At 47.9% G+C, this 27,439-nt stretch overlaps 1 protein-coding gene and 1 long non-coding RNA gene across 3 annotated transcripts in view; one reads left to right on the forward strand and one right to left on the reverse strand.

Moving 5' to 3' along the window:
* VIRMA (vir like m6A methyltransferase associated) overlaps window positions 1-27,439 on the forward strand; it is a 753,509-nt gene that overhangs the window by 510,672 nt on the left and 215,398 nt on the right. The gene's annotated exons all lie outside the window — the stretch shown is intronic.
* On the reverse strand, window positions 24,313-25,052 carry LOC146831033 (uncharacterized). The gene is made up of 3 exons (XR_014961221.1): window positions 24,844-25,052; window positions 24,653-24,762; window positions 24,313-24,548 (listed from the first exon to the last, which is right to left on the reverse strand). It is a non-coding gene; the product is annotated as an uncharacterized LOC146831033 (long non-coding RNA).

Raw genomic sequence — 27,439 nt, forward strand, 5'->3', positions numbered from 1 at the left:
GGAACACCGGACCCATGGAAGGATTATCATAATCCAGACGTCCCAGATGTGCCTCAGGATGATATTTATCCATCCAGGCCATCTCCACCAGAGGACTCCCTGGGGTTCCACCACTTGTTACTACGGGCGGCACATTATCATGGGGTGGAGTTACACAGTGATCCAGTTGAGGAAGACTTCCTACTTGACACTTTTGACATCGCAGATAAATCTACTGCCATACTACCCATGCTTAAAGGGGTGACCAAACATGCAGCAGAGGTTTTCAAAGACCCAGTCAGGGCTAGGGTCTTAAACCCCAGAATAGAGAAAAAATATAAGGCAGCCCCCACAGATCCTGCCTATATTAAAGGACCTGCGCCCTTAGACTCCAGTCAGTCAGTCAGTCAGTCAGTCAATTTTTATTGCATAATTAATAAAAATTATTACAATCCACATTTAATAAAAACAATTGTAAAGCTTGCGATCATAAATTACTTGTTTCGTCTTGTCTTTTTTTTTTTTTTTAAAACCAGGTCACAAGTCCCCGGAAGAATAACTTATAGATTTTGAATTCTTAGTCTAACACGTTTTAAGATGTAATCACGTGGTAGAGTGTCCGGCCTTAATCACTGTGTTCCACTTTAGTTAAAGTGTAGGGCCGCTCATTTGCCCGGGAGTAGTTTTTTAGCTTCTGTCATGAATTTGAGTCCCCGGCAAGCAAAAGTGGGAGAGGAGCCACTCAACCAAGTTATTATCGCTTGCCGGCATGTTTTTATGTTCAAATTGAGACAAATAGCACGTAGGTATTTCCTTCTCAGTGTCATTAGCGCTGGGCACACGCAAAACAGATGAGTTAGGGTTTCATTATGGTATCCACATAGTCTACATTGGAGACTTTCATTCTGATATTTCCACGACGGTCTTAGATCTTTAGAATAATGCAGACCCAGTCTGTAGTCTATGAAGATTTTTTTTAAGTGTTGACTAAAGTGAGTTGCTAAGTAGGTCTGCTGTTTCTGATAAGAGTAGGAAGAGATTACGGTCCAAGCGTGGCGTCGAGAAGCCAGTGTAGTTTTGTCCTCTAATAAAGATTTCCTTTTTGCCACTCTGTTGGCTATTTTACAGAAAGTAGTATGTTCGATTTCTTTGTTCCAAGTTTCTAGGAGATCTAGTTCGTGCAAACAGGAGTTCAGGTAAATTGCCCAAGAATTTCCGGTAGACTCTCTGTTTTGGGAGCTTATTTCTTGCCAACAAACGTGGTCCATGGACTTGGGTTGGGCTAGCCGAAGTTTATGACACCATTTTGCAAACCTTGACATTGAGCGAAAGTGTTGATTTTGTAAGCCAAATTCAAGGCGGACTTGAGCCGCAGATGCTGATTTAGGCAGATTGAACACAGACAGATTTTATTCTGTAGTTCGTTTAAAATTTTGGCCTCACCTCCGAGCCAAGTGACTAGTCCGTATGATAGTGTAGGTTGAATTTGGGCAGACATTACCCTCAGGAGGTGCGTATAATTGGGACCCCCCATTTTTTGTTGAAGCTGTCTATATGCGTAAATCAGTGTTTGGGACTTTGCTTTTATAGTCAGGGTATGTTCTTTTTTTGAGTTGCTTTTCCCAATTGTAACGCCTAGGTACCGGTAGTAATTCTCTTCTTCCAGTACTGACTTATCAATCGACCATGTAAATTTAATCTTCTTATGTTCAACTAGTCGAAGAATTTTTGTCTTTTCCCTATTTAGTTCCAGTTTTTCTTGTACTAAATAGGAATGAAGGTTGGTTATCAGACGTTGTAAGCCTATTGGGGTTTTGCTTAGTAGAACAATGTCGTCCGCAAACTGCAGGATTGGAATGTAGTCATTCCCTAGTTTGGGTGCGTGGTTGTTTATTTGTCCTAGGTTACTACCTAAGTCTGCCAAAAACAGGTTGAATAGGCACGGGGCCAGGACACAGCCTTGTTTTAAGCCGTCCTGAGTTTTGATTTTTGATGTTAAGCTCGATCCCTGGCTTAATTTAACCCTTGCCCATGTATCGGTGTATAGGCAGATTATAGCGTTTAGCAGCATCCTAGGCATCCCCCAGTCTTTGAGCTTTTCCCATAGTCTTAACCGGCTCACTCGATCGAAGGCTGCTCTTATGTCTATAAAACACCCGTACAATCGTTGGTTCTTTTTCTCAGCTCTCTCCATCAGCAGTGCCAGTGTCGTCAGGTTTGTTGTTGTCCCCATCCCCTGTCTAAAGCCGATTTGGAAAATGGGAAGTAAGTTGTTATTTTCTACCCATACTTGAACCTGCTCTAAAAGACATGAAGCATACAGTTTTCCTTCTACATCTATGAGAGAGATCAGCCTATAGTTAGCTGGGGTTCTTCTATTCCCCTTTTTGTAGATGGGGTGGATGATGTTTCCTTTCCACGATGTAGGCATACGACGAGTGATAAAGATTTGGTTGAACAAAGCTGTTAAGTGGTTGGACCAGAAGTCCTTATTCAATTTAAATATGGCTGTCGGTAGTCCGTTTGGGCCAGGAGCACCCTCGGGTTTTAGTTTCTGTAAAAGTTTTATTACACTTTTGCAGGATGTCAGTACTGGCTGGTCGTAATCCCGTTTTTCCTTGTCCAGTTCGATTAGCCTATTTAAACTTTCCTGGGGGCCCATTTGGTTACCTGGGTCCGTTGCGTTGGTTGCCCGTAGCATTTTGTTAGATGGGGCAGTGTCCTTTATTGCATAGAGGTTCCTTACGTGGGCTTCCCAGACATCGGCATTAATGCCAGGATCGTGAGACATCACTTCGCCTTTGTTCAAGTTGTTAATAATCCCCCAGAAATCCCGAGAGTTTTGCTGTTTACTGGCTGATAGAAGTTTTAGCCAGATTGATTCTTTGTATTTGGCCTTTGCCACCCACAGCATTTTACGGTAATTCTTCCTCAGGCTCCTTAACAGAGTGTAGTTCGAATTGTTTCCTTGATTTTTGGACGTGTGAACGTTCCGTTGCTCCCTAGATATTTTTTTTTTTTCCAGTCTTAGTTCATCAGTGAACCAGGGTTCTTTTAAGGTTTTTAAGGTGTTTTGATTGGCTGGGGGGGCAGAATGTTTTTGAATTAACGTGTCAACCATGTTTTCCCAGTGTTTTACAAGCTCTCCATCCTCTGGTTGTTCATGTTCTAACATAAATTTGTTTGCTGTTGCCTGGATTTCTTCGATTTTTTCCCCCTCTCCATCTGATTTTTCTCAAATTAAATTTCTCCGGCAAGTGAGTCAGTGAGATTATCTTGTTAAGCCTGGTGACTGCTGATTTCAACCTGATGATTTGGGGAAAGTGATCACTTTCTGTACGCTGGACTATGTCATAGTCTACAATACTATCTGTTATGCTCTTACTTATTATTGTAAAGTCTATGGTGGACTTGACTTTCCCACTCATATAAGTTGGTCCTGTTGTTGAGTTTCCCCTTTTTTCACTTCTGAGGATTGTCAGGCCCTGTGTTTCTAGTCTATTCAAGAACGTTGCTATATAACCTGATCCGAGTTTAGTGGTCTGGTTACGACTAGATGTTCCGTCTCTCATTAGGTTAGAATTAAAGTCCCCTGAAATTATCAGTGGACATTGCTCGTTTGATTTCTGTAGGACTTTAATGAGTTTAGCTAGTGTCTCCATTTTTTCTTCCTTGCTTGACCGTTCGGGGTGAATGTAGATGTTTATTAATAAAAATTGATGTAGCAACTTTCTGGTTATTTTTACTACTTGAACCCAGCTTAACCCCACATCCAACATCTCGGTTTCCCAGTTAAAATTCTGAGATACGTATATCGATAGCCCTCCGCATGGATGTCCAAATTTGGACAGCTTCTTCGCCAAGATGTGGTGTTCTGCAAAGCCTGGAATTGCGGGATGTGTCAGGTTCCAGGTCTCTTGGAGGAGGAGTATGTCGTGTTTTTGAAAAAAATGTTGAGTCTCGTGATCCTGATCCATGCTACTAAAGCCATGTGTGTTCCATGAACACAAGTTAATTGTTTCCGGATAAGCTTTGTCGGTATGTTGGTTTAGTGTGTGTTTGTTAGAAAATAGGGTTGTGTCATTTTTAGGAACTCTGTTGATTTAGAGTCGAAGGAATCCATGACCAATCCTGGACTGGACTAGAGGGTCCTTTGTTGCAAGGCTGGATTGGATAAGTATGCGTTGTTCCAGGGTTTTTTTCCTGAGTAATAGAGCGGACACCACGGAGACATGATTTATGCTTGTGACCAATTGGTTCGTTCCCTTTTGGTGAGGAAGTGCCTCCGGTTAGGGGGTATGGGTATCTGGGGCGTTTATGTTGGATCAGGGTTATACCCCAGCTCTCGAATGATTCTTTGTTGGCAAGGATTTTAGCAGCTATGTCCTTTGAGGCCCAGGTGGTAACTGAGTCTTCAGTGTCTGGAAAGTGTTTGTTTTGCCGAAATTCCACTGCCAGCAAGTCTTGGGAAACTATTCCCCTTAGGTCTGGAATAGTATTGATTAATTTTATTATGTTCCCTCTGTTAAGTGTGTCGTGCCTGCCTCTTGTTACATATTCTGGTATAAATAATAAAATTGGTTCGGAGTCTTCCTTGCAGATTGTTTGGCTTTCTCGAGAGTCCGGCTTGAGAGATTCAGCATTGCTTGTAGGCCTGAATTGAGCCTGACTTGAGCTTTTCTCCTTGTTCTTATCCCTGGGGGACGCCTGTTCTCCATTTGTGCTTTGGATAATTTTTACTTGATCATGATTTTTGCTGTGGATTGAACATTGACGTTCGTGTTCAGTTTTTGTGATCTTAATTGGGGTCATGTCCCTAATGAGTCCCCTCGCTCTTGTTTGGTGTATTTTGGATTCAACTTGTGCTCGGGTAGAACTATAAACCGCACAGTGCCTAGAGGAGCCCTTCGTCGTGATCTTCAATGGGGTCCGGTCAAACTCTTGGTTAACAAGCCTAGTTTTGTGTCGTGAGTGCTTAGAATTTTTATCATGTTCTCCGCCACCCCTTTTTTCTGTTATCTCTGTGCTCCGAGACTTTGGAGGGGGGCTGGCCTCGATGGAAGTAATTGAGTGAATTGAGAGTGAGTGGTGGTTTGCTAAGTGCTTATTTCGAACGTCCTCTACTAATGTGGCCTTTGTCAATCCTTGTTTACTAGAACTTTCTGTAATAATTTTGGATGTTAGTAGTGACAAACGCTGGTTCGAACTCCCAGTTGGTGTTGAGCCTGGTTCGTAAGGTGACTCAAGTGTTGTAGATTTCTTGTTCGGAAGGCTTGACCGTTCTTGCTTTGAATCCTCCGTTCTACTAATCAAAGTGTTCGGGGGATTATGTAGCTTTACTGGTTCTCCTCTTGAGTTGTTTCTGAATATCGGAAAGAGGGAGTCTAGGGCAGTTGGTTGGTTGCTTTTTGCCTTTGATCTTCCCTTCCTGACTCGTTTCCTTTGCCTTTTTGTCAGATTGGCTTGGGGTTGAGGGTGGAGAGTGACCGGGGGCATAGTTGGGTGAAGGTCAAGAATGGCAGGTTCCTTTGGCTGATGCTCTGTACGAACTGTTTGATTGAGTGACCTGTCCTCCCCTTTACTAGACTTTGTGCTTTGAGAACTTGAAACACTACTTTTTTCTTTTCTAGGCTTGTTTTTTTTGTTAACTGATAGGTCTTGGTTGGTTTTAAGATTGTTTGATAATTTTACAACTCCCAGTATATCTTTTAGGATTTCAGGAAGAGACGCTAGTTTCTCAATGATACTCCCACAATCACAAGTGGTTGGTGAAGGGTCAATGTGTCCTTTGTTGGATAAAAATTTGTTTGAAGTGTTGTTTAGGGAGCCCTCCACCCTTGGTCTGTTTACCAGTGTAGATATTATTGTGTCAATCTTGGAGCTAATGAGTGCGATGTGCTCTGCAATTACATTTATGAGGTCAATTTGCACCTCCATTTTATCAGACTGGTAGTTGAGTGCATTTATAGCCTTGTCAAGTGTACTTATTAGTGCGTTCCCCCAGTGAACGTTGGGCTCTTGGCTACCTGTACGCCCGTCCTGTTTGCCTGTAGGTGAGATCTTGCTTCCTGATGAGATGGAAATAGGCAGCTGCTTGTTTTCTTTGTTTGTTGATCCTCCATAGCTAATGCTGTCTTCAATCCAGATTCTTTGATTGTCGAGGATATCTGCCAAATTGGATGGTGTAGAGGCAACAGGGCCCAGTGTAGGCTCATTAAAAGATGGGTGTTGTGATGGAATGGACCCTGGCGCCAGTGTTTTTAGTATACTTGATCTTGTGGTTTTTTGTTGATTTAAACCGTTTAATGCAGGGGGGGATAGTAACCGGGCGTCCTCCCCTCTTGTCCTCTGTTTTGGTGATCCGTCAGTTTCACCCTGAAGTAGCTCCTTTGGCAAGACTCCCTTGAATCTGTGGCCGTTTAAGTTCGTTTTATCCAGACTATTGAAGATGTTCTCTAGAGATTCATTTCCTAAGCTTGTCAGAAAAATTGGTGATGGATGTTGGTCACTCATCACGTCTCTTTTAGTTGATTGAGAGTTAAGTTGAGTCTGGTCCTCCTGCCGCAGAGGTGTCGACATAATTTTAGGCACAGGTTGATTTAGATTATGGACCTGGGCCTGGACCTGCACAGATACCAGGCGATACCCTGGAGGCTGATTACCCAGGTGATCGGAGGGTAAGAGTGGGAGAGGTCGTACTGTTTCGCTAGATATTTGGTCGAGTGCCCAGTTGCCCGAAAAAGAGCTTGTCAAAGGTTTAGAAAGTTTAGGCTTGGCTGGGTGGATGGGGCTCGGCAGGTTTTGTGCCTCCTTTGTTGTCGCAAAAAGTGCGGAAACCGGGTCTTTTAAAAAGAAGAATTTGTCAATCTTGAGCTGGCTTCCTGAAATGTGACCAGTTTTGACTGGTGTCCCCACGGGTCCAGCCGTTGGTGTCCTCAAGACAGCTGGCCCCCCCGATTGTACAGCGACTAGAATGTGGTTTTCATGGGGGGTTGTGTCAGAGTTTGGTTTAGGTTTTTTTGCCTTTTTACCCCGTGAAGCTTTACTCGGTGGCGCTTGCCTGTTTGTCCCTGATCTCATGTCCTTGTTGTCTGGTTGCCTACTTTTGGCTGGTTGTGGGCTCAGAGTTTAGTGCCAGCTACTGGCTACTGACACTCGGTAACACCTGCGCTCTCCTGGGCACTGCTCTCGCCAAATTCCGGCGGTGCAGGGCCAGTGCAGAGTTGCGGGAGCAGTAGGTCAGCAACGACGGCAAGTCAGCAGTGAAGGCGTGAAAGCGTGAAAGAGGCCGTGTGAGGCCGTAAGAGGCAGTGAGAGGGGAAACCTACTCAATCGGTCACTCGCACGGTGTCTGGCTTCTGGCCTCCAGAAAGCCGCAAAACCTGGCTAGGGCTGTTCAGTCAACGGATTGGGTGAGAGCCTACAGGAAGTTTTTTCAGCTGTGTCGTGCCCAACAGGTTCTACTAGCACTGATAACTGGGTAATAGAAGGGCAAGGAGGGACAGGGTGCAGTGGTTGCGGTTGTTTTCAAAATTAAAAGAGAACTCCACCTCTCACCCCTCACCTCTGTTGTCTTTTGCTCTCCTTGATGGACTTTTTCCGTTGAATCCACTGGTGCATTGGAGCTACTGCTGCTGATTGCTGATGGCGCCGGTTCCGAACCCGGCTCTTTGAGGCTCTCTGCCGCAGGAACCACTCGAATGGAAAGGCAACTGCTCCCGCTTCCTGCTGCCGCCACCGCGCCCTGTCAGCAAGGTCCAGGCCTGGCCAACTCGGCAGCGGGCTCCGTAAGAGTGGAATCGCGGGAATCCTGCAGTCAATAGAGAGGCCCCCAGCCCAAGCAGCACTCGGCGGACCCCCGAGCAACAGCTGGGCGGTAGGCGAATAGAGAGAAGCTTCAAACTGTAAGGGAGCTACGAAGCTACGAAGAGCGGCTCCCGCTCGATCGCCCACACAGATCGGCTCTGCACTGCTCAGCGTCACGGCAATCCGCAAAACCTGGCTCCAGGACCGCTTCCTGTCATGAGTACTCAACCAGCCAAGTCGTTTCGTTCCCAAGATCTCCAGCAATGCCCTTAGACTCATTAGTGGTATCCACAGCTAGGAAGCGGTCCAATTCTCAGTCATCGGGTGAGGCTCCACCACCCGATAAGGAGTCCAAGCTCCTAGATGCGTCAGGCAAACGCACTGCCTCGCAAGCTGCCAATATGTGGCGCATCGCCAACACGCAAGCGCTGCTGGCACGGTACGACAGAGCGCACTATGATGAGCTGGAGACTATCATGCAACATCTCCCAGAAAAATATAAAAATAGGGCTCATGAACTCATCCAAGAGGGAAAGATCATTACCAACACCTCTATTAAATGTAAATGTGCAGCAGACACAGCTTCCAGGGCTATAAACACCAGTGTTCTGCTTCGCCGCCACGCCTGGCTCAGAATCTCAGGCTTTAAGCCGGAGGTCCAAGCATCTATACTGAACCACCCTTTTGACCAACAACACTTATGTGGCCCAAAAGTAGACGAAGCCCTGGAAAAAATGAAAAAAGACACGGATACGGCGAAGTCTATGGGAGCATTACAGTCCCACACTCCTAGACGCTCTTTTCGCCGCTCCTCCTTTCGAGGCACTGGCAGGGGTTACTCTGCCGATAACGCCTCTACGTCCTACAAGTCCCCTCCTCAGACTACCTTCACAAAGGGCTATCAAAGAGGTGGATATAGAGGAAACAATAATAAAGGCAGGGGCAAAACCAACACCGCCCGTTCAGCCACACCGCCCACACAATGACTTTCCCCCGCTCCCCCAGACCATTCCACTCCAGTCGGGGGAAGACTACAAGATTTCTTTCAAACCTGGGAGACCATAACATCAGACAAATGGGTTACCCCAATTATTCGGTCAGGGTACTGTCTCGAACTAACATCCACCCCCCCAAATATTCCACCCAGGCACCGTACAATGTCACAAGAACATACCACACTGCTGAAACAAGAGGTAATCTCCCTCCTGCAAAAACAAGCTATAGAGCAGGTCCCCATCAATCAACAAAATTTAGGGGTCTAGTCTCTGTACTTTCTGATACCAAAAAGAGACGAGACTCTACGGCCCATTCTAGACCTCCGGCCTCTAAATGCATACATACATTCAGACCATTTTCACATGGTAACTCTCCAACAAGTTCTCCCACTCCTCTGCCAGAACGACTTTCTCACTACACTGGACCTGAAAGACGCATACTTTCATATTCCAATACACCCTTCTCACAGAAAGTACCTCAGATTTGTAGTGGACGGCCAACATTATCAGTTCAAGGTTCTCCCCTTCGGGGTCACAACCGCACCAAGAGTGTTTACCAAATGCCTAGCAGTAGTGGCGGCACACCTCAGAAGACAACACATTCACGTCTTTCCTTAATTGGACGACTGGCTAATAAAAGCCACGTCCTACAACCAATGTGTGCAACGTACAAACACTACCATCCAACTACTCCACCAGCTAGGTTTCACGGTGAACCACCAAATGTCCCAGCTGATACCGTCTCACACAAAGCAATACCTCGGTGCCACTATAGACACCTCAAAAGCTATAGCCTATCCCAATTCAGCCAGAATCGCAAGCATACAAGCCTTGCGCCAAAGATTCATTCTTCAGCACTCTCTCCCAGCAAGAGTGTTTATGAAGCTAATAGGGATGATGGCATCTTGCATCTTCATAGTGCCTCATGCAAGACTCCGCATGCGTCCACTCCAAGAGTGCCTAGCACGCCAGTGGAACCAGGCCTAGGGGCAACTGACGGATCTGGTGTTGGTGGACGGTCGCACCCATTGCTCTCTGCAGTGGTGGAACTCCACAAACCTTTCCAAAGGGCGACCGTTCCTGGACCCGGTTCCTCAGGTAATTCTAACAACGGACGCATCGCTCTCCAGCTGGGGAGCGCATCTATTGCACCTCACAGTGCCAGGTATATGGACGTCACAACAAAAGTTATTCCACATAAACCATCTGGAGTTATTGGCGATCTTTCTAGCCCTGAAATCATTTCAGAAACAAATCTCAGCCAAAGCAGTCCTCATTCGCACAGACAATATGACTGCAATGTACTACATTAAAAAACAGGGGGGGGACACACTCTCCACAGCTCTCTCGGTTAGCACAGAGCATATGGAGATGGGCAATCCCACAAAAAGTCTTTCTCCTGGCACAACACGTCCCAGGGATACAAAACACCATGGCAGATCTGCTCAGCAGACAAGCGCAGCAAATGCACGAATGGGAACTGCATCCACAAGTTCTTCACCCATTCTTTCACAAGTGGGGGCATCCTCAAATAGACCTCTTCGCCACCCACGAAAACAAAAAATGCCCAAGCTTCGCCGCCAGATACCCACACCCATTGTCCAAAGGCAATGCGATATGGATGAACTGGTCAGGCAAATTTGCATACGCCTTTCCACCTCTCCCGCTAATTCCATTAGTGGTAAGGAAGCTACAACAGCACTTCCTCACACTCATTCTGGTAGCTCCAACTTGGGCCAGGCAGCCGTGGTACACCACACTACTACAGTTCTCAGTGGTACCACACCAAAAACTACACCTGTCCCCATGCCTCCTAACCCAGAACCATGGAGAAATCAGGCACCCGGACCCAGCTCAGCTCAACCTGGCGATCTGGCTCCTGAAATCTTAGAATTTGGATACCTTAACCTTCCCCCTGATTGCATGAACATTATCAGGGAAGCCAGACGTCCTACCACTCGAGCATGCTATGCCGCAAAGTGGAAAAGATTTGTTGTTTACTGCCGTAACAATACAATCAACCCTTTAGATGTATCCATACAGCACATCATATGCTACCTGCTCCATCTACAAAGGTGTAACCTGGCATACTCATCCATCCGTTTACACCTAGCAGCGATTGCTGCTTACCTGCAAAACAGACAGCATTTATCACTTTTCAGAGTGCCTGCTATTAAAGCTTTCATGGAAGGCCTTAAAAGAGTAATCCCACCCAGAGCACCACCTTCACCCTTGTGGAAGCTAAACGTAGTTCTTACCAGGCTCATGGGACCGCCTTTCGAACCAATGCATAAATGTGAGCTACAGTTCCTTACTTGAAAAACCGCTTTCCTCGTAGCTATCACTTCCCTTAGAAGGGTTAGTGAAATACAAGCGTTCACTACACAAGAACCTTTTCTACAGATGCATCACAATAAGGTGATACTTCGCACAAATCCAAAATTTCTGCCCAATGTCATTTCCCCCTTCCATCTCAATCGGTGGAATTACCGTTTTTTTTCTCGCAACCTCAATCTGTTTCGGAAAGGGCTCTACATACACTTGATGTTAAAAGGGCTTTACTTTACTATATACAAAGAACGCAATCTTTTAGAAAGACTAAACAGCTGTTTGTCTCGTTCTCTCCACCGCATAAAGGCAACCCCATCTCAAAATCAGGGATAGCTAGGTGGATTGTAAAGTGCATACAAATTTGCTATCATAAAGCAAAAAGAACATTATCTGTTCCACCTAAAGCCCACTCTACTAGAAAGATAGGGGCTTCTATGGCGTTTCTAGGGAACATACCCTTAGATGATATCTGAAAAGCAGCCACATGGTCAACACCGCACACCTTCACAAAACATTACTGTGTAGATGTGCATGCCAAACAACAAGCTAGTGTGGGCCAGGCTGTACTAAAGACATTGTTTCAAACCACTGCAACGGATACCGGTGGTCGCCGCTAGGGTTGGGTACTGCTATATAATCTATGCACAGTGTATAATCTGCAGCTCATATGCCTCGAACGGAATATGCTACTTACCAGTATGCATCTGTTCTTGGCATGTAGAGCTGCAGATCTATATACGCCCACCCGCCTCCCCGGCTACCTGTATCCGTTCCAGTCTATCTTAGTTAGATACAACACACATGGGTTTCTTTACTATTATCACTACGCTCCATATTTTCCCTGCTGGCGAAAAACAATCTGAGGATGGAGCCGAAGCCCATGCGCAGTACGGACCGAAGGAGGAGTCACCGAACTCGTGACTTCCAAACATTGTCCAAGAAGAAAAACAAACTGCAAACATCTGGGCCCAACACCAGATGGCGATCTATGCACAGTGTATAGATCTGCAGCTCTACATGCCAAGAACAGATGCATACTGGTAAGTAGCCTATTCCTTCCCTTATAACCCTGCTTACTTCTGTAGCACAAAACAACAGTTATATTGATTTGTGTCTGTTCCATGCAGCAGCTTTGGGAAAAGGGATGAGATGTATGAAATTCACTTTTTTTCATGAGCAAAATCCTCCATAGACAATAGCACTATAACCCACAGCGATTAGCAGCAGGGCTAGTTCCAAAGACCCTGAAATATACAAAGTAGCTTCATGAGTAACTCCAGTCTTGGAATCGATTGCAATATTGATCCCCAGTAAATCCTACATTTAGACCCTGATGGACGTTTTCCAGCCTTTCAAGTTTGCTTTCCAGTTGCACAACTGAGCTGAGGACTCAGTTCGGAAATTTCCAAAATGTATTCTCTTCCCTTCCCCCTCCATGAGTTATATTTTTCTAATGGATACCTCTAACCATAGATTCCTCACCTTTAGAATATCTATAGGCACCATACTGTATCCGTAAGATCCTAAACATCAATGCTCCCACATGCTGGTAGGTGGCGCTGTGCGGCTCCAAGTTGACTTAATTCAGTCCCAGAAGCAATGATGGAGCTGTATGTGTGAGAAACTGTCTCTATATATACTGCACCAAAGTGAGGTACAGTGTGTATAGAGTCCAAGAGTCCCCAGAGGTAGGCAGAGGTTAAAGTTAGATAGAACTTCACTCTCTAAAGTGGTAGCTTGGTCGAGCATTAAGGCACTATCAGAGGACAGTGTTAAGCATTTGATGTACACACTCAGTCAGCAAATGAATTCACACACTCAAGAATTGAACTCTAGGCCAATTGTTTTTGTATAAAAGATATACTGTTTTATTTCTAGAATCAAGCAAGCCTGGTACAGGTAAGCATAAAAATACTTTGCAGAAATAAATTACTTGTGTGAGCACAGTTCAAAATTGCTGTAGAAATTATACTGGTTTTGGTTTACAGTTAAGGAAGCAGTTTGCAACACTTAGCAGGTATAGTACATTCAAATGAATGGGCTTTTTCAATAATTGCAAGTAAGTAACTTTTTTTTTGTTATTAATTTATTTTTGAGTTACAGAAAACTTGCAACAACGAGACTCCGCATTTCAGCACCACATTATACATTATTATCGTACTCCGCATATGACCATCAGCATCAATCATTGAAGTTACAAAAGACCAATGAACAACGTCAAACATATAGGTCCCACTAGCTGGCTTAATCATCTTAGGTGGATCGACAATGACCCAGCTCATTGTGATGAGCACCCACAGAAAGTCAAGAGCAGCCTTTGCAAAGAGATAAGTGAGGGAGTCCCTCCGTCGCACACACTCTACCTTCATGCTTGTGAGGATAAACAATTAATGCCACTAGCAGATGTGTACCGGTAAGTATTGTACAATTCCCAGATGTTTTTGGGTCTGTTACGTGGGGGGAGAAGCTGGCTAAAAATCTCTGTCTGCGTGGAACAGAATGTCATGTCGTTCTTCCATTGTGCGAGCGTAGGGAGAGGGCCGCGAAACCAGTTAATAGCAACCCTACGCGTAGCCATCAGCCTTCCCATGTCTATCAGCCTACAAACCCCCTTTGAAATTAGCTTGGAGAAGCCCAACAGTGCCAGCGCCGGGTCCGGATCAAGAGACAGCTTCTTTATCAGTCCCACTTCCTTGAAGACCAAGCCCCAGAAGGCTCCAATTCCTTGACACGTCCAAGCCAGATGGAGGAAGTCCGCCAACCCTGCCTTACATCGATCACAAGTCGCACTCTCACGTAAACCGTACCTGTGTAGCCTCTCCGGTGTGTAGTATTTAAAGTGTACCAGGCGTGTCGGCCATTAAGTGAGATCCGCTTTGTGCTGGAGCAGCAATAGGACCACATACTGTCTTCTATTTCTATGTTCAAGTCCCTTTGCCATTCTAAGCGTGCTTTGGTGTAATGGTTAGCTCTATATGACATGGATGAGTTGTAAATGGACGCTACTATGCGCTTCGGGGATTTCGCCCGTATGGTGAGCGTCAAGGCTACTAGCTCAGGTGGTTCTAGGTAGTCGGCCCCCTAATAGCTCTTTCAATGGATGTCGTGTTCTGTGAAATTGGAATCTCGTCAATATGGTAAGTTCCGGTTTATCAGTATTGAAGTCTTCCCACTTTTTAGCAACTCCACCATCAAACAACTCCCCCACCTCACGTATACCCAATGCCTGTGTAGCTAGTGTGACCCCTTTCTCTTTGCAGGGGGGCAACCATATACACCAGTCTAATTATGCTGATGGGACATATAGGCTAGCGCCAGCCTGTAATTGCTATAAATGGTGCCAGGCATGCATTGTGGCATTCACAGAATCTAGTATACAAGTCCTACAATCTACAGCCTGATACAACAGAGCAGGGAGTGGGAGCGGGGCAGCCACTTCCGACTCTATGCGAAGGTGTGGTATATCCGTGGAGCCATGCATCCAATAGTATGCATGGGAACACTGTGCAGCCCTATAATATAAATCAAAATCCGGCCCGCCGAGCCCTCCCATGGAATAGGGAAGTACTAAAATCTTTCACTTCACACGCGGCTGCTTACCTGCCCACGCCAGTCGGATCATCAATGAGATGAGACGGTCAAAAAAAGCTTGGGGCAGCACCATGGGAATATTAATAAATAAAAAACAGAAGTCGCCGCAGCACCACCATTTTCATGATGGATATTCTACCAAGAAGGCCTAGCGGTAGCTTTATCCACTTCTCAACATCGTCTTCCAGCTTACTAAAGGTCTTCCCATAATTTTCTTTAAATACCGTGTCAGAGTCAGTGTGTATTTTAATTCCCAAATATCTGACCGCGTCTGTCGTCCATTGCAGAGGGTAGTCAAACTCAAAACGAGGGGTATTCGGTGTGAGAGGAAAGATAATAGACTTAGGCCAATTGACGTGCAATCCCGAAAGCCCACCAAATTGCACCACCTCCCGAAGAACAGCCGATAGATTAGATTCCGGGTGTCTTATGTATAGGAGTGTATCATCAGCATACGTGGATACTATAATTTTGTAGTGTGGAAAACTTATACCTCGATTTTGATGGTATTCCCTCAATTCGCAGGCCAAGGGTTCTGCCACTAAAGCATAAAGCAATGAGGATAATGGGCAGCCCTGCCTCGTCCCTCGGGTTATGCAAATGGAGTCTGTCACAATATTGCCTATTTTTATGCGGGCAGTGGGTTTGCTGTAAAGTGTACCAACCAATTGTAAAAAGACTGGGCTCACACCCATCCTAGTTAAAACGTACTTTATGAACGGCCACTCTACAGAGTCAAATGCCTTCTCTATATCTAAGAAGACCGCCACAGCGGGCGTATCCGGCTTGACATGTTGCAAGGCTCCGAATACCGTGCGCAGATTGTAAGTTAAATTTCTGCCAGGAACAAACCCCGCTTGTTCCGGTGCCGCTAAAATTGGGACCAGCCTGTTTGCGAGGATCCTTGCAAATATCTTCGTGTCCACATTAAGCAGAGACAAAGGAAGATACGATGCACAGTCCTCCTAGGATTTTCCGGGCTTGAGGAGTGCCACTATCGCTGCCTCGGACATGGACGGGGGCATGTCCCCCGTAATGCACATATCATCAAAGAGCGTGGCCAGCTGCGGGAGCAATAAATCTATGAAAGCCCCTGTAGAATGCGACCGTGAGACCATCTGATCCCGGAGCGCTACCCGTCCTCATGCTAGTTAAAGCGAGAAGGATTTCATCCTTCTCTAGGGGCCTCATAAGAAATTCCCTATGTGTGTTAGTGAGCCATGGGAGTCTTATGTATGACAGATAATCAATGATCTCCTCATCTGTCGCAGTGTTCCTAGAGGCATATAGCTCAGAATAATATTGCTGGAATCTATCAGCCACATCAGTGACTTCAGTTAAAAGCTCGCCCTCAGTGGACCTAACCCACACTGTATTCAGTGTTTCTCTACGTTTCCTGAGTAGTTAAGCTAAAACGGACCCAGGTCGCTCGCTCTCGCCATACGCCCTGGCAGTGGCATATTTACCAAGGTGCTTGATCTCATCGTCAGCCGCTGAGTTATATTCGCCTAGTAACCCCTATCTGGGCTATCTACGTCCGTCAGCAACCGTCGCTCAAGAATCTTAATTTTCCTCTCCAAGTCAGTAAGACGTTTACGTATGGAGTGGATGACCCCTGAGTGTTTTGAGATAATGATCTCCGTGATATAAACTTTGAATGCCTCCCAGACAACTTGGTAATCATCTACAGAACCCACATTCTTTTAAAAAAAAGTCTCAATAGCCACAGCTAGGCCCTTCTTAAAAACTGCATCTAGTAGGGAATATGGAGGAAACCGCCACATGAATGGGGGTATGCGTCTGCTAGGCGCGTTCAATACCAATCGAATCGGTGAATGGTTGGAATGTGTTCGTGGAAGTACCCGACATGATCGGACCCTGTCACAAAGTGACCTAGCTGCGAACCAATAGTCGATTCGGGTATTTAAGTTATGGTAAGCAGAATAGTGTGTATAGCCACCAGAGTGCGGGAATTTCAAACGCCATACGTCAGCCAAACCAAATCTAATCAGCACGCCTTCAATCTCTCTGGCTGCAGCAGTAATATTCCTCTGCGACCCCCCCTGACCTGTCCAATGCTGTACTCCGTACTAAATTGAAGTCGCCCCCGCACAGTTGGTGGCTCTCGCCATAGCTGCCCACCGTGTCCGCTAGCATTGTAAAAAATGTTGGGTTATCGATAATTTGGGCCATATATATTAACAACTAGTAAGTCCATACCCTTCCCACAGCACTAGTGATTAAGTATCTACCATCTGTATCTGATAGAGACTACTAGCCGCAGATTCCTTCACGTAGAATTATCCCCAGGCGTGAGACTGGATCCGGAAACTTTTTTTGCCACAGCATCCCTGCGCCCTGGGGGCGGGCGACATCACGTGACTCCGCCCAGGCGTCGTCTGCGTACGTGACGTCAGCGAGGTCACATAAGACCCGCCCTGTCGCACCCACATCAGTTGTTTCCTTTTCCGCGTGCAACGCGTATCCGATCCTTGCTACAGGCCTGTTAGGCCCCGATTTTCTTCCATTTTTTAGTGGAACAGTGTGCGAATGCCTTCGGGCTTTAAGACTTGCACGTCTTGTGGGCATCTTATGTCGGCGACGGACCCTCACCTGATTTGTATGTGGTGTTTGGGGGAGGATCACGGCACCACAGACTGTATGCGGTGCCAACAGATGAAGCCAAAGTCGCAGCGGGAGCGCCGGATGAAACTTCTCTCAGCGCGTCTCTCCAGGTAGACGTCCTCCCCTCGGTCTGCTTCGACGGACGGCTTCAGACTCTGCCGTGGTCGTCGTCCTCGCCTTTCTCCGATGTCACGTGAGCGTCGCTCCCCGGTGGTTAAGTGTCACAGCTTGTCCCCGGGGGCTGGTTTCCGGCCTCCCGGGGGTGTGGACTCTCCGCGGGTGATGCGGCCCCGCGTGTCATCCTATCCACCGTTTTCCAGTGTTGGGGCGTCGAGAGTCCAAATGGAGACATATGCGGCGGCTTTGCAGGCCTCGCTGGCGTCTCTTCCTCCTTCCCCTCCTGGGGCATCAGCAGATCCCTCGCTCTGCGCAGGGCCATCAGCAGCGCCGACTGGTTCGGATCCAGGCTTGGAGGATGTGGTACTGTTGGGGTGCGACTCCTCTGGGGCACCTCCTTCAGACCACGGCGTCTCTGCCTCACCGCAAACTCCCGCAGGAGTCCCTGTGGTGTCGCGGGAGGTCGCCCGGGGCTTGGGTCGCATCCCCGAGCCCCTCTCGGTCCTTTGACAGGGTGGTCCTGTCTAAGAGCCGAGGTGACACCGCTAAGACACCGGCAGCAGCTGGACCATGCGGCGCCACAGGGTTCGGTGGACCCTCCTCGTCCCGCTCCGGATTGAGGCAAGACCCCTCGTCCCTCTCTGGGCCCCTCTCGTCCTTCCCCACAGGTGGCTGCCTCGTCGGAGGGCAAGTCGGAGGTTGGATCGTCCCTGGCACCGCCGCATGGGTTGCTGAGCGATCTTTGCCTCATTCTGGGCTGCGCCTGGCGGAGGGCTTCGTGCCACTTCCCAGGCCCGTCTCGTTCCCCGCGCAGGTGGCAGCCTCGGCGGGGGTCAGGTCGGCATCACTCCGGCGCCGCCCCGGGGCCGGTGCTGCTCCAGCTCTGCTCCGGTCTCCACTCTGGTCGCCGGTGCGGGGTGACTTGGAGGTCCCTTGTCAGGCGACACCGTCTGGTGACGACGTCCTACCTCTGGCAGCGGATTCCACGGCTCCGCGCAGGGGTCGTACTGCGGATTCGTCTTCGGACGCTCCTTCTCCGGAGGCATGCATATTGGTGTCGTCCTCCCTGGAGACTGGTCGCAGTGTGGTGTCTTTTTCACCGGCGTCAAAGGGTGGCTCCCCGCCCTTCCTGGGGCAGAGGTGTTCCTCGGAAGAGCGGCAGGTCTGGCCCTTGCCCTCCCCGCTTGGCCTCAGGGACGGCCGCCTTAGTTTGCAGCCGTCGCCCACGGAGGAGCTGATTTCTCCACCGCGGGCCCTACGGAGGTGGGTGCGGCCTTCGCTCACACGGTGTCCACGGCTGTGGGCATCCTGCGCATGGGTGATCCGGTGGCTCACTTTCCAGCGGACCATCTGTTGGACGTCCTCCACCAGGGCTCTGGTGGGAGGGAAATCTTACTTCCCTTTGAAGGTTCGCTCCTTTCTTCCCTGACGGGTGCTTGGAAGCGTCCTGCCTCAGGGGACCCGGTGCCTCAGAATCTTCTGCACCGGCACCTCCCGGCGCCGCGTGACTGGCGTGTCTTTCCCTTCACCCCTCAGCCGCCAGCCCCCTTTTGCGGACTGCTGTTCCCTCCCTGCTGCCACTGTTGACTCCGCCGTCCCGAGAGGCCCGTTAGCTGGACTCTTGGGGACGCAACATGTTCGCCTTGACCAGCGCGGCCCTGCGGGTCCTTAACACCTTGTGTGTGCTGGCTAGGCCCTCCTCCTGTTTGTGGCACTCGGCTGAGTCTCTGGGATCTGCAGCGTCCCAGGAGTCTGGCCTGGTGGACTTACGGCATCATGCATTAAATGGCCGGGAGCTTGCGGCGTTTATTCTCCGCTCTGGACATCTCGGAGGTGCTGGACCGGGCCATGGCTTCCTCAGTCGCTCTCCGTTGCCATGCTTGGCTTCGGGACGGAGTATTCCCCGATAATATTCGGGAGCATTTCATCGACCTTCGGTTTGATGGCAGCCTGTTGTTCATGCCCTGGCCGACACCGCCATCCAAAGGCTCTTGGCAGGGCTCCGTCCTCCTCCTCCGCCTTATCCTCCTCCTCCGTCCCCTCCTCAGTGACTTCTGAGTTGAGTTGATTCTGGGCCTTCTTACGCTGGCTGTTCAGGCTGTGCAGTGTGTTTTCTGGCCGTTTACGTCCTTCCTTGGGACTTTGGCATTGTTGGCTGCTGGACGGCTCTTGTGTTAATTGTGTGTGGTTCTGCTGGAGTTGTTGCGCAGGCTTGGCCCTGAGATTGGGCCTTCTGCTTTGCTTGGGCTGCTTGTCAAGCCTTCAGCGGGGGGTGTTTTTTTCCCCGTGGCTCTTTTGTTTTTTCCTCTGCTGCGGAAGTTCTCCCAAAAAGGGCCATATCTTGGGACTTACCGTACCCTATGAGGGGGAGTGGTAGCTGTCATAAAGCGGGGGTGCAGGCGGACCTACCAGGAAGGTCAAGAGGTTCCACTCAGACGTACGGTCATGTGGTTTGCGGGGATGTGTCTCCGGGCAGATTCAGGATTCTAGCAGGGTAGTTTATTGAAATGCGGAGCTCCCCGCTCAGGCGGCCATCTCCGGCAAGCTCCGCCCTCCCACAAGTAAGTACATTTTACAATACTTTTTCTAACTTAGTGCTGGATGCCTAGATTGAGCACTGAGACATTTCCTGAAAACAGTTGAGAAAATGCGTTTAGGTTATGGTTACGATTTTTAAAGAAGTTTTCAAAGCTCCACACATAGTCAATTTTTTTTAAAGAAAATTGTAAATGTTATTCTATGGAAGAAAAACAGGTTATCGGTTTGCAGGCAAGTAAATGACTGTGGAAGTTAAGGTTCTGGGGTTAGACTCCGGGGTCCCCCCAGGGTCAGTGATGCACTGTTGTTGCACCCTCAGCGGCACTAGGGCGGCCGGGTGCAGAGTGTTGAGGCCCAATGTTATCTTATGGAGGGTAGGGGGTCTCCGGTTGGTGGCTGCTGGCTAGCAGGCCACACTGCTGTGGGAGCAAAGCTCCTAGGGTTTAGGTCAGGGCATAGGGGAAAACAAGTAGGCACCAAATGTGCACCCTCAGCGTCACTCGTGCGGCCGGTTGCAGAGTGCTGTTTCGATATCGGTTGCCCTGTGGTTTTCTATGGAGATCCTCCGGTTTGAAGGGATGAAGACCTTTTGGGTACGACCACCACTTCGAGGGGTAAGTTTGGATGTTGTGGGTTGGCTAGGCTCCGCTGGTTTGGGCACACAAGGCCGTGGGGCGTCGGGTGCAGGGGTGCCTTTTCGCGTAGGATTTTCTTACCTGCTCTGGTCGCAGTAGGGGGGTTTTCTAGTTTGAGGCTGCAGGCGTCATCTGGAGGCTTGAGGCAGGTCAGGGGTCACCGGATCTCAGGTCAGGATCACCGTGGTGTTGGTTCACTCAAGCTCGGGCCGGGGTCGGCGGGTGCAGAGTGTGCTGGATTCGCGGTTCCTGGCTGGCACCAGAAGCTGCAGTTTAAACACGTCCGGTGTTCTCGGGGATAGTGTCCTTGAAGTGAAGGCAGGCAGGTCCTCCGGGGTTTGTGAGGTTCTCATCCAGGGGATACTCATCAATAGTCATAATCTATGAATAATCCCCGCCCATGTGCGGGATCCCGGAGCATATAGAAAATACATATATATACATATATATATATACATATGTGAAAACATATACATGCAGCCTAAAAATGTTCAAAACATGGCAATGCTGTAAATTACATATGTTTGCATAGTAGTGCCCCCTAACCCGTAAGGAAAAAAGGAAGCATCAGGCAAATTATAACACAACACTGCTTTATTGTCATAAAGCAACTTGTAATTGTAAGCATTCGCCAGTAGGCTGCAGCAGAGTATCAAGAAACAAAGAAAACTGACACCTTGCCTTTAAGGCATTAGAGTAGGGGGACCGTGCCTTTGAGACCTGCATGAGACCCCCTGCTCCCATGATGCATTACAGGTGGCAGTTGGGCCAGTTCTTTTTTCCGGCTCCTTCTGTGAGGATCCTGGAGCTTGAGCTCTTCAGTTTTTGACTGAAATTTTGGAAATTACAGCTTTTTCAAGCATTTTTCGACGTTTTCTGGCTTCTGGGGGCTGATTATGCTGGTTTCCAGTAAAATCTCGAATTTTTTCCAGTCAGAATGCCTCCTTTATTTCTAAAATGCCCTTCTTGTGGCAACAAGATGGCACTGGCAGATGCACACTCGGTGTATATTGCGTGTTTACCATCTAAACACGATCCTGACCGGTGTCCTCACTGCCAGAAGTTCTCCAAGCGCACTCTGAGGGATAGAGAGCGCATTAGACTACAGGCACAGCTGGAGAAGAGCAGAAGCCGTCGTGAAGGCGATCCTTCTTCATCAAGACCACCTTCTTCAGCTACACAATTGCAAAAACGGCGACACACCAGCTCTCCTGGCTCCAGAAAGACCAAGAGTCCTAGGGATTCGTCGTCGACGTCGAAGAGGCCGCCGAAAAGGCAGAAGACAACTTCGGCGTCAAGGGATTCATCTCCCCATCGATCTCGGCCGCGCAAAAGTAAGTCGGCGTCGAGGCGCAGCCCTTCGGGCTCGAAGGCTGCTAGTCTGGGGAGGTCTGGACTGTCTCCGTCGACGTTGAGGCTTCCGTCGACGTCGAGACACTCTCCGCCACCCTCGAGGGGGTCGGCGTCGAGAGATGCGGCGACGTACGTTCCGCCGCGAGTGGGCAGGTCGCCGTCGAGGGATACCCCCACTCGGCGACATAGAAGGTCGACGTCGAGAGGAAGGTCGACGTCGAGATCCACAATTCGGCGCCATGAGAGGTCGAAGTCGCCCACTCGACGTCGTGAGAGGTCGACGTCGCCCAGTCGACGGCGTGAGAGGACGACGTCGAAGAGTCGACGTCGAGGAGTCGACGTCGAGAAAGGTCATCCAGTCGACGTCGGGTGCCGGAGAAGAGGATATCGACGTCGAGGTCTCCGCGATCGGCGTCGAGACCGCCGTCGAGGCCAGAACGCCATACCCCACGCTTGCCGATGGTGACGCAGACGTCGTCGACGTCGAGGAATTCGACGTCGAAGGGTACAGCTGGAGCTCCCGCGGAGAGGTCTCGATCTCCAGGAGAGCAGTCATCATCTCCGGGACTGCACATCGTGCAAATATCTCCGGCTCACTCAAGTCTCCAGAGAGGTTCGGACTGTCACCTCGCTGGTTGCGGGATGTAGGCGCTGGCACATGTCGAAGTCCTGGATCGGACTACTCCCGCAGGTATTCTCCACCGCGCAGGAGTAAGTCTCCCCCAAGGGATCCAAGGCCACCTACTCCCCGTCGGTCTCGTTCCAGGGACCGCCGCTCCGCGCACAGACGTCCAAGATCTCCGTCAAAGCGCAGCTCAAGGTCTAGGGCTCACCATAGCGAACGCTCTCACAAGAGGAGACGCACCAGGTCGCCCACTGGGACTTCATCCACAAGGTCCTCAGTCCGGGACTACTCTCTTACTTTTTCCTCTACACCTCCATCGCGAGTGTCCCCGGTGGACGACATCGCTACCTTCACAGACGTCCTGGGTAGAGGGGCGCAGAAATTGAACATCGCGCTGCACATCCCTCAGGCACCCACTTCAGTGATCTTTGACACTTTGCATCATCGGTCGGCTCCAGACCTCTGCTCCCTTTGGTGCCAGGATTGTTGGACCCAGCTATGGCCACGTTCCTCACTCCGGCTCCGGCGGGCTCGGTTCCGTCATGAATAGCGAAGAAGTATAAGGCTCCAGCCGAGGATCCTTTGTTCTTGAGGGCTGACCCGCCAGCGGACTCGGTGATCGTGGCAGCAGCTATGAAGTCCCACTCGACCTCAGTGTCGTCTTCTGTCCCCCCTGAGAAGGACAGCAAGCTGATGGATTCCTACGGCAGGAAAATGTGCAACACCTCTGCCTCGCACATGAAGGTGGCTAGCGCTTCAGCTCTGCTGGGGCGGTATGATCGTTCCCTGTGGGATTCCCTCGCCAGATTCACGGAGAAGCTGCCTAGAGAAGACAGGCGGGACTTCACAGAGATCCTACAAGAAGGCGGACTGGTGGCCAATCAAATCATCAGCGCAGCGGCTGATGCCTCGGACCTTGCCGCGCATGGCTACTCGCAGGGCGTCTGCTCTCGGCGTTCGGCCTGGCTGAGACTAACGGGCCTCAAGCCTGACGCACAAAAGAGAATTCTCAATCTGCCCTTTAACGGATCATCATTATTTGGTGCTCATGCGGATTACCAAATGAGCAAGATGAAGGCAGAGTTGGACACCGTGAAGGCTGTGGGGCTGGAAAAACGCAAAGAATTCCGAAAGCGTTTTCGCCAGGGCGACAAACGTGCCTTTCACCAGCGCGTTCAAACGCCCCAAAGGTCCTCCCAGAATCAACAGAGGTCCCAGTTTCAGCAAAGGGGTCGGGGCAGAGGAAGAGGAAATGCGAAACAACAACAGTCCTCTACCAAACAGCCTGTGAAACAGTGAAATCTTACTTCCTCCGCTCTCGTTCGCCACTCCGGTGGGAGGAAGTATCACCGTTCACCTGACAGAGTGGAAAGCCATTACAAACGACAGATGGGTGTTGAATATTGTAGAGCATGGCTACTTGCTGAGGTTCAAATCTCCCCCTCAAAAAAGAGAGTTTCCCAGGGACCAGAAAGGACTGGGTGTCAGATATTTATCAAAAAAAGATTCCTTTCTGTGTATTACTCTTTTAGTTGGTGACCATGAGGCCTACACATTTAGATCAATAACCTTTGATTTTTGACTGTGACACTGGACAAATATTATTACTCCAGACTAGAATATACTTTTTGTTACTCTCAAAATTTAATTTTCATAGGAAAACACTTATGTTCAATAAAATCATATTTTAAAATTGCATTCAATATATACTCTGATTGGGTGCTCTGGTACAGTCTTATATATGCTATCTAACAATTCCGTATTACGGTATCTATCTCAGAGTCACACACACTTCAAATCATGTACTTTCAAAATTGCAAATTAAATACTACACAAATACATTTCATATGCTTTAAAAAGTCCCACTGTCGACGCGTTTCGGTGCATAGGTTACAATAGTAGCACCTTCCTCAGGACGGACGAGAATTTAAAACCAAAGTTTTGTTCTTCTTTCTAAAAAAGAGAATGCATATAATTAATACCATTTCCCTATGGAGAGTTGATTCTAGTTCTGGGCTATGCTGTTAGTGTCACTTATACATATTGTCTGCCCTTACTTTAAGTGTAGGGGTTGAAGTCCTTCTGTGGGTGTTCAGGACGACTTTATCACCTCTCAACTTTTGTGATTTTAGACCACTTGCATCATAGTCAGTGGAGTCATAGAATTCTACAAAAAGAGCATGGAGTTATTTCACCATACTTTTTGAGCCTATTAGCCTATTCTCATGCTGTTAAGCAAAACACTTACTTTTAAAAAGTCACGTTGACACATGTTCAATGGTGTCTTAAAGCAGGTACGTCTTTCGATATGCACCGCCTGTATTCAATTGTTTAGCTGTGCCTGTAAGGTACATAGATAATGCTATATACTTCAAATAATGATGTCATGGCACTGGTGTTTATTCTCAACAAATACATCCATATACCTACCAATAGGTTTTTCGCCTAATGTTTAAGTTCAGGCTGTCCTTCCCTGCACCTTTTCAAGTGGTGTCCTGATACCTGTACCGGAATAACATGATGTTCAATTTAAGTGTACAGTTATCCATAGATCATGGCTTTAGACATCTACCTATCCCCTACTCCTTCTAAATTAGAAAGGGGTTCAGTACATACCAGTTAGAGCCTGCAATATCTTGTGGCAGCCTGAATCTTGACAACGCTGTCTTCTTTTCTTTAAGCGCTGTCAGCCACACTGTAGGTTTTCTTGGGGGTGTTTTTACTTTTACTCCCAACCTGTGTATTAAAAGTCATATTGGAGGAGGTTTTATTTAGATCCTCGCATAGAAGAATCTTCTTATCGCATTCCCCAGATTTTGCCAAATTTGCTAATTACAAGTATGTCCTCTACTCTCATTGTCACTCATGCTGTTTTAAAGCAGTGCTGAGGTGTACTTTAATATTTCTTTATCAGAGGTAACTAACAGAAACCGTGCCCTGTTCGCTTTGCAGTGCTACAGCGTTAAAAGCGATTGTCACAAGCAGCCCCTCCCTAGAGCACTTGCTTAATGACCCTCCCTAGAGCACTTGCTTAATGCAAGCTGATAGACTAAGGTCTTCAGAAAAGGAGTACCACAACTTTCCCCCTTTCCTAGGATTTCAGTCTTGGAATCCTGCATAGGAGAAAATATTCTCTCCCTCACTCTACATACATTCGAGTGCCCAATGCTTACTCAAGTCTTCTATCCATCTAGTTTGCACCAAAGCGGTCCTTACCTTTAAAAATCGGCGAGCCTGCTAGTCACAACGTCCTGCTTCCACCGCAACTGGTGAATGCAGTCGTTTGTGCAGGCTTTAAATACCCCTAGGCATACTTAATTGGATGCCTATTACCTGCCAAATTGGTATTTAACATTCAATTAAGGTAGCCGTATATCGGCGCCATTTTAGTAGTTTTTTGCATCAATCCTTTAAGGACTACAGGTCCATGGGTTCAATCCCGGGTCCTCCTGTTTGCCGAATTTTAAGCTGGTGACTATTATTATTTCTGATTTATTTATAACACTGTCCCCTTTTCTTTTAATATTGTAAACTTCCTCCTGGGCACACCGGTTTGTTCAGACCGATTTTCGATCGTTTTCGGCCGCCATTTTGGTAGTTTTTAAGTCTTATTTGCGAACTACAGAACCACGGGTTTGAACCCGTGGTTCAAACCCGAAGTTTACAATATTAAAAGAAAAGGGGACAGTGTTATAAATAAATCAGAAATAATAATAGTCACCAGCTTAAAATTCGGCAAACAGGAGGACCCGGGATTGAACCCATGGACCTGTAGTCCTTAAAGGATTGATGCAAAAAACTACTAAAATGGCGCCGATATACGGCTACCTTAATTGAATGTTAAATACCAATTTGGCAGGTAATAGGCATCCAATTAAGTATGCCTAGGGGTATTTAAAGCCTGCACAAACGACTGCATTCACCAGTTGCGGTGGAAGCAGGACGTTGTGACTAGCAGGCTCGCCGATTTTTAAAGGTAAGGACCGCTTTGGTGCAAACTAGATGGATAGAAGACTTGAGTAAGCATTGGGCACTCGAATGTATGTAGAGTGAGGGAGAGAATATTTTCTCCTATGCAGGATTCCAAGACTGAAATCCTAGGAAAGGGGGAAAGTTGTGGTACTCCTTTTCTGAAGACCTTAGTCTATCAGCTTGCATTAAGCAAGTGCTCTAGGGAGGGTCATTAAGCAAGTGCTCTAGGGAGGGGCTGCTTGTGACAATCGCTTTTAACGCTGTAGCACTGCAAAGCGAACAGGGCACGGTTTCTGTTAGTTACCTCTGATAAAGAAATATTAAAGTACACCTCAGCACTGCTTTAAAACAGCATGAGTGACAATGAGAGTAGAGGACATACTTGTAATTAGCAAATTTGGCAAAATCTGGGGAATGCGATAAGAAGATTCTTCTATGCGAGGATCTAAATAAAACCTCCTCCAATATGACTTTTAATACACAGGTTGGGAGTAAAAGTAAAAACACCCCCAAGAAAACCTACAGTGTGGCTGACAGCGCTTAAAGAAAAGAAGACAGCGTTGTCAAGATTCAGGCTGCCACAAGATATTGCAGGCTCTAACTGGTATGTACTGAACCCCTTTCTAATTTAGAAGGAGTAGGGGATAGGTAGATGTCTAAAGCCATGATCTATGGATAACTGTACACTTAAATTGAACATCATGTTATTCCGGTACAGGTATCAGGACACCACTTGAAAAGGTGCAGGGAAGGACAGCCTGAACTTAAACATTAGGCGAAAAACCTATTGGTAGGTATATGGATGTATTTGTTGAGAATAAACACCAGTGCCATGACATCATTATTTGAAGTATATAGCATTATCTATGTAC

This window comes from Triturus cristatus, chromosome 5_1, assembly GCF_964204655.1.
Source record: "Triturus cristatus chromosome 5_1, aTriCri1.1, whole genome shotgun sequence".
NCBI lineage: Eukaryota > Metazoa > Chordata > Amphibia > Caudata > Salamandridae > Triturus > Triturus cristatus.